Genomic DNA, 7631 nt, shown 5'->3' with positions numbered 1-7631 from the left:
AATACTTGTTATCCTTTGATAAGAGCCATCCTAAGAAGCATGAGGCATGAGGTAATATCTCATAGTGGTTTTGATTTGTATTTTCCTGATGATTAGTGATGCTGAGCACTAATCTCATGTACCTTTTACTGAAACTTGATGTCAGTTTGCTAACTTGATAAATTATTCAGGTATGTTAAATGAAAGGAAAGAGGAAGATCTAGGGTCTTCCTTCTAAATCCCTCATCTCCTGCATGGTAATGCATAGATGGCATCTGAAGATCTGAAGATAATGCTTCCATCTTTATTATTCCATAAAAAGGATGATTGTAGGGATGGAATTTCATAGGAAGGAAGGGAAACACCTTGGCAGGCTAGGGTGACAGCTTTTTGGTAGGCATGGCCTTTAGTGCAGTAACTATCAAGCAACTCAGTGGACTGCAGCTTACTTCATTTACACACTGATCTGGTTGAAAGGCTCATGTTCAAAGGCATTGAGGAAGTGTTCACCTGAAAAGAAAGACATTATTTGACAATGACATCTGATCTCTCTCACACACTGTGTTACAGTCAATGTTGTAAAGTTCTTTTGATTGCCAGTAACAGAAAATAACTTGGAATAGCTTAGCCAAAGAGGAAAGCAAACAAAAAACAAAACAAAACAAAACAAAAAACCACACACACACATACAAAAACCCCTCAAACAAACAGATTATGAAATTCAAGAAGTTGATCATTAAATAAGGTTTCAGGAAAGGAAATGACCGGAAGTTAGAAGGCTGTCAGACCCAGGCCACTATTCCCACTTGCTGTGTCTCTCTGTTTACATCCTTTTTTTTTTTTTTAAATAAAGATTTTATGTATTTATTTGAGAGAGGGAGAAAGCAAAAGCATGAGTGAGGGATAGAGGGGAGGAGCAGACTTCCCACTGAGCAGGGAGGCACCCCCATCCCCACCCCCAGGGGCTCAATCCCAGGACCCTGGGATCACCACCTGAGCCAAAGGCAGCCTCTTTTTTATTTTTCTTAAAGATTTTATTTATTCATGAGAGAAAGAGTGAGGCAGAGACATAGGCAGAGGGAGAAGCAGGCTCCACGCAGGGAGCCTGATGTGGGATTTGATCCCCGGACTCCAGGATCACTCCCTGGGCTGAAGGTGGTGCTAAACCGCTGAGACACCCGGGCTGCCCATGAAGGCAGCGTCTTAACGCATTAACCCACCCAGGTGGCCCTCTGTTTACATTCTTAAGAGAGAGATTGTGATTGGCTATCTCGGGTCAGGTGTCCATTCCTCATTCAATCAGGCCTGGTGGAGAGGACAGGCCATTTACTACAAATGTAGGGGGAGGGGCAGTTCTCACTGAAGAGGACTTCAGTTGCATGTGGGAAGATATCCCGAAAGTTAGTCAGTGTCTAATAAGTATGAGAAATGGATGAAGGATGTGTGTGTATGTGTATTTACACATGTACATGCAAACGTACAAATACATATACTTATGTGTATGTATTTAAATGTAAATTTCATATTAACACTAGCTAGTGTTAATAACACCAACACTAGTATTAGTGAACACTAACATAAAAAAGAATCTGTAGATCAAACATTGAAATAATAATATGTGAAATCTTCATGAAGGCAGGAACCTTGCTATCATGTTTACTTCTTTTTGCAGAAACCTGGAAATATACCTCATATCTGATTCAAAAGTTGTTGACTTTATGAAAATTCATAAATAATGATAAAAATAAAATGACACTAAGTATCATTTAAAATGGAACAATGAGCCTTGTGAATTTCTTGATAAGATGCACTTTGAAGTACACAGCTCTCCTGATAAAATATTCTTGCCAAAAACTTGAAACTGAGTCTAATCAAGGTTTTAGAATTAACTTGCAGTCTATAGGGAGCAGAGGGAGAAAGGAACAGGTTAAATCATACGTCAAGGAATCAGATATATCCAGAATATGAGCCATTATACAGGACAATTGACCTGGTTTCTGCAGTAAGTCAATGACATGGGGGGAAATGAGAGATTTGAGACATAATAACTAAATGAATGTGCAGACCTTGTTTAGAACATGATTCAAACACACCAATGATAAAAAGATTTTTGAGACAATTGTGGAAATTTGATCACAGACTGGATGTTAGATGATACCAAAGAATTATTGTTAATTTTGTTGAATATAAAAATGGCCTTATGGTTATGTAAGAAAGTGTTCATATTTTTTAGAGATGCATATTGAAACGTGAGGGGAAAACGATATATCCTCTTAGATTTATTTAAAGTGGTTCAACAAAGAAAAACAGAAACAAAAAGGAATAGATGACATAATGGCAAATGTTTGCCATTCTTGAGTGTGGGTGATATGCATATGGAGGGTTATTGTCTATTCTGTTCTTATGCGTTTGAAATTTTACATTAGAAAGGAAATAGAGAATAGAGCATATTTTCAGCTTTTTAAAAAATACTGGGTCATAGGTATGTTTAAGTTTTGTCATTAGAATATCTAAATTTATGTGGAGAAATACTTCTTTTGGGACAAGAAAAAATGGTGGAAAGTGCACTGTCTTAAAAGTCAGACAAAGGTGGTTTGAATCTCACCTGCACTCCAAAGTCCTGAGAAGGGAGAAACATGGCGAGGGCAAGGATGGCAAGAGTAGAGTTATGGCTGCTTTAAAACATCTTTGTGTGCATGTTTGGGGGTGGGGATGGTGTTGGTGTGCTTGAGGCTGACTGTGTCAAGTTTAGAACAAGCATATACTTTCTCTGCCTTTTTGTCTTGTTTTTGGCTAAAATTATGCCATCAGTCATAATGACTGTCTTGTCAACAAATTATCTCAAAAAATTGTTGGAAAGTTGTCATTTCTGGAGATTATGTCCTGGAAGCAAGTCTACTACCCTTTCTCTCTCTCTAGTGAGAGGGAGTGTGGTGTGAATTGAAGTTGGTGAGGTAGGTAGAAATCAGATCATGCAGGGCATTGTAGACTGTCCTAAGGAGTTTCGTCCTGATCCCAAGAGCAACAGGGAGAAATCTGAGGATTTTTAAACAGGATATGACTGTGACAAGATTGGTTTTGTATTCTGAAATGATAACTCTGGCTAAAGTGTGAAGAACAGATTGGAAGGGGCCAGAGTGGATGTACAAAAAAAGTGAATGTTCGGAGGCCAATGCTGTTGTCCATTTGGGAGGTAGTGGGTTGCGGTGGTAGTGGTGGTGGAGACAGAAGAGAGTAGATATTTTGAGAGACACTGGGGAGGTAAAATGGACAGGACTTGGTGACATATTGAATATGGGAGAGTAAGAAGATGATGTCAAACATAATACGTTTCTGAGTGGTAGAACTAGACGGATGGTGGATTAATTCATTTGGGAATCCCTGGAAGAGGACCAAGTTTTGAGGAGTGAAAGAAATAATGATTTTGGTTTGGGGCACATTGAGTTTGAGTTTAGGGTAACTTTGAAACATTTAAGTAGTGATGTTAAGAGTGCAGTTTGTATTAAAGTCTGGAGCTCCATGAGGCATGAGTGTACATTTATTAGTTTGATACAAAAAGGTAGTTCACCTTTGGATTTTTCTATATAATTGTGTTACTGGTGCAGCAAATGCAAACATTTCACAGCTGTAATACCTGTGAGGAGCAAAGACTCATATAAACCAAAGTTTTGTTTTATTTGCTTCACAAATGAGCAGGTTCATTTTTATGGGAAAGCAGTTAACTTTCCCTGGCTTTTTATTTTTTATTGCAAATACTGAGGGATTCTGGCAGTAGCTGAGATTTTTTTTTGAGCCAAGTACGCCTTAATTTTCTCCTATAATTATGGTTTTCTCTTTTACACGATGCATCTTTGCCAGTTACTAGTTAGATCAACTTTCCATTGAATGGGACTGATCTGGAATTAGAATATAGCAATTTCTAAGCAGGAACACACCTCTCCACCCCTTTAGAAAAAACCACTAGAGAACTGTTAACATTATCTGAAGAGTCAGATCTCAAGTATATGTTAGGTGTAGAACAGAATGAGGCAAGCTGGTGGGGAGGGAATGGTTGTAGTGGAGGGGATGCTATTTCTAATCTTATTTTAAGCTAAACTCCTTCAGAGCTTTTGGTAAACTCAGACATACTCTGAAGTCAGTTGTCCAATTTGGGGATAGTTTTGCTTAACCTCCCAGAGAATGTTTTGATTAATGCTATATATATATATTTTTTTTTTTTGAGAGGGGGTACAGAAAGAGAAGGAGAGAGAGAGTCTTAAGGAGACCCCATACCCAGTGCAGAGCCTGACTCAGGACTTAATCTCACAACCCTGAGATTATGACCAGAGCTGAAATCAAGAGTTGGATGCTGGGCAGCCCGGGTGGCTCAGCGGTTTAGCGCTGCCTTCAACCCAGGGCCTGATCCTGGAGACCCAGGACTGAGTCCCATGTTGGGCTCCCTGCGTGGAGCCTGCTTCTCCCTCTGCCTGTGTCTCTGCCTCTCTCTCTCTCTCTCTCTCTGTGTCTCTCATAAATAAATAAAATCTTAAAAAAAAAAAGAGTTGGATGCTTAACCGACTGAGCCATCCATGAGCCTCTCATAATGCTATATTTTTAACTAGAAAAGGAAGACAAGTTGATGGTGCGCTAGTGGGTCCTTGGATACCACTTGGAGAGTTTAGCCCCTTTCCCTTGCTACACCTATTTATTTACTTCTAGGTTTTCCTAATTGTCTTCTAGTTTTATAGACCAGTCTATGGTTTGGTAAGTAGATAAAAATATTCCAAATAATATCTTTGATTTATCAAATTCCTTACTCTTGATTGATGTCCCATGTGTGATTTCACTAGAATTTATACAATATTTCTGTCAGGGAGTTAGAGAAGGATAGGTGCTATTATTCCCATTTTTTTGAAAAACACCAACTCACAGAGTTAATGTCAGAACCAGGGCTGGAACACAAGTGTTTTGATTTCTATTTTAACAAGAGAAAAAGAAAAAAAAAAAAAAAAAAAAGGAAGACGAAGGATAAAAGGAGGAGGTAGGAGAAAAGGCAGGACATAAAAAGGAAAATGAATTTATTTATTCCTTTAAGAAAAGTTTTTTTTGCATATGGAAAAAACCCAAATGTCTACCAACTGATGAATGGTTAAAGATGTTATATGTATATAGAATGGAATATTACTCAGCCATCAAAAGAATGAAATCTTGCCATTTGCAACAATGTGGTTGGAGTGAGAGAGTATTATGTCAAGTGAAATAAGTCCATCAGAGAAAGGCAAATACTGTATGATTTTACTCATATGTGGAATTTAAGAAACAAAATAGAGGAACATAGGGGGAAAAAAAAGAGAAGCAAATCAGGAAACAGACTCTTAATGATAGAGAACAAACTGAGGGTTCCTGGAGGGGAGGTGAGTGGAGGAATGGGTTAAATGTCATGAGTATTAAGGAGGGCACTTGTGATGAGCACTGGGTATTGTATGTAAGTGATGAGTCACTAAATGCTATACCAGAAACTAATATTACATTCTATGTTAACTAACTGTAATTTAAATAAAAATTTGGAGAAGGAAAGAAAAAAATAAACATATATAGAAGCATTAAAAGGAAAAAAGAAGAAATAAGGTCTTCCACATTAGAAAAGCATAAAGGAGAGAAGTAATGAAGACCTACAGTGCACCCTATAGGAATATTACAAATGGTATAGGGTGCAAAATCTGAGGTACATCATGGGTGTTGTAGCCAGAACTGCTGGTCCAATTGCTAGCTCTTAATTATTAACTATATATATTTCCCAACTTCTTATCTGAGACCTTGAGTCCTCTTCTATAAAATACAGATAATAATACATACTTGGAATGGTTACTACAAAGATCAGTCATAAAATTGTTACACCACATGGTATATAGCAGCAACTAATTTTTTAAAAAGATTTATTTATTTATTTGAGAGAGAAGGGCAGAGGGAGAATCTCTAGCAGACCCTCTGCTGAGCACGGAGCCCCACTCAGGGCTGAATGTGGGGCTTGATTCCATAACCCATGAGATCATGACCTGAGCCGAAACCAAGAGTCTGATGCTAAACCGACTGAAGCACCCAGGAGCCCCAGCAACTAAGTAGTTAATAGCCATCACCATCGTCATTGTCATCATTATGTGAGAGTGGAAATCCAAGGTTCAAAAATGCTGTTAAGTAATTTTCCCAAAATCTCACAGAGAATTAATTGGGATTAAAACCCAGGGCTTGTTGGCTTATTTTGATAGTTTATTTTGAACTAAACATCCTTTTATAAAATGGTATGGAGAAAAATCTGGAGAAAAAAGAGCTTTTTTTTTTTTTTTTTTTTTTAACTCCTCAGCATCCCCATTCCTGAGAATACAATGAAGTATGATGCATGGTTACATGACAGGAGCTAAAACTCAAGGGTGCAGATAGACTCATAAATATTACAGTACAGGGGAAGAAGTAAAGAAGGGCCATGGAAGATGTATCGCATAAAATAAATTATAACACAAAGTAATTTTTGGAAATGGTCTCAACTTCTTTTTTTTTTTTTTTTTAAAGATTTATTTATTCATGATAGAGAGAGAGAAAGAGAGAGGCAGAGACACAGGCAGAGGGAGAAGCAGGCTCCATGCCGGGAGCCCGACGCGGGACTCGATCCTGGGTCTCCAGGATCGCGTCCTGGGCCGAAGACAGGCGCCAAACCGCTGCACCACCCAGGGATCCCCCTGGTCTCAACTTCTTAATCTAAATATACCTTCTCATTTGTCTTGAAGTGGATTTGTTTGTCATGTATTATATGATATTATTTTTCATTCATACACTTTTTGCCTTCTCACTATTTTGCCCACATTTTGACATAAGATTTCTTGATTTTTTTAAATGTGTATCCTTTCTGAGCCACATTTTGCCCACTAAAGTCGTTGTAAACTCCTATTTTCAATCTTATGCCCCAGAATTACCAGTTTGGAGCAGGGGAGGACTGCAGGAAATTTTCGAATCCTACTTTCTGAGCTCTCCTTGTATCACGTTGGCAAACCTTGATGGAACATCATGTCATCTTCCTGGACTTCCAGACACTGTCCATTTTCCCCATTACAACCCGCTCAATCCGGGATAACTAATAGACTAGATGCTATACCCTATGCTTATGTAGTTTTCAAAAAATATTATTTCAGAATATCTTGTTACAGCATTAAAAAGTAGTAACCAGGCAGGGTCCTGGGAGGGAAAACTGGAGGAAGATTGTCAAAGGTACAAATGTTCAGTTATGAGATAAATAAGCTCTAAGGATGTAATACACAACATGATGACTATTGCTGTATGATATACGGGAGAGTTGTTAAGAGAGTAAATCCTAATAGTTCTCATCAGAAGGAGAAAACTATTTTTCTTTTATCCTTTATTGTCTTTTTATCTATATGAGAAGATACATGTTAGCTAAACCTATTTTAATCATTTCATGGTCTATAAATCATACTATCTTCTTGTATTCCTTAGACTTATACAGTATTATACATTAATTATTTCTCAATAAAATTGGAAAAAAGTAGAATTGGTTTGGCTTAAGTGCAGGAAAGTTATGGTAACTGATGTGACTCATTTAATAAAATGTAATCAACCCTTTCTATCTTAAAGCATCATGCTACTTTGTGTTTGTATGTGTA

The 7631-nt window shown here is 37.8% G+C and overlaps 1 long non-coding RNA gene across 1 annotated transcript in view; it reads right to left on the bottom strand.

The window, feature by feature from the left end:
- Window positions 1–263: 263 nt before the first annotated feature.
- LOC112657278 (uncharacterized) overlaps window positions 264–7631 on the bottom strand; it is a 68641-nt gene continuing 61273 nt past the window's right edge. Inside the window, exon 4 of the long non-coding RNA XR_003134943.3 lies at window positions 264–489. This is a non-coding gene — a long non-coding RNA (uncharacterized LOC112657278). The remainder of the gene's footprint in view (window positions 490–7631) is intronic.

This window comes from Canis lupus, chromosome 8, assembly GCF_003254725.2.
Source record: "Canis lupus dingo isolate Sandy chromosome 8, ASM325472v2, whole genome shotgun sequence".
Taxonomy (NCBI): domain Eukaryota; kingdom Metazoa; phylum Chordata; class Mammalia; order Carnivora; family Canidae; genus Canis; species Canis lupus.
Note: the sequence above shows the minus strand (reverse complement) of the source record. Positions and strands in the feature narration are given on the sequence as shown.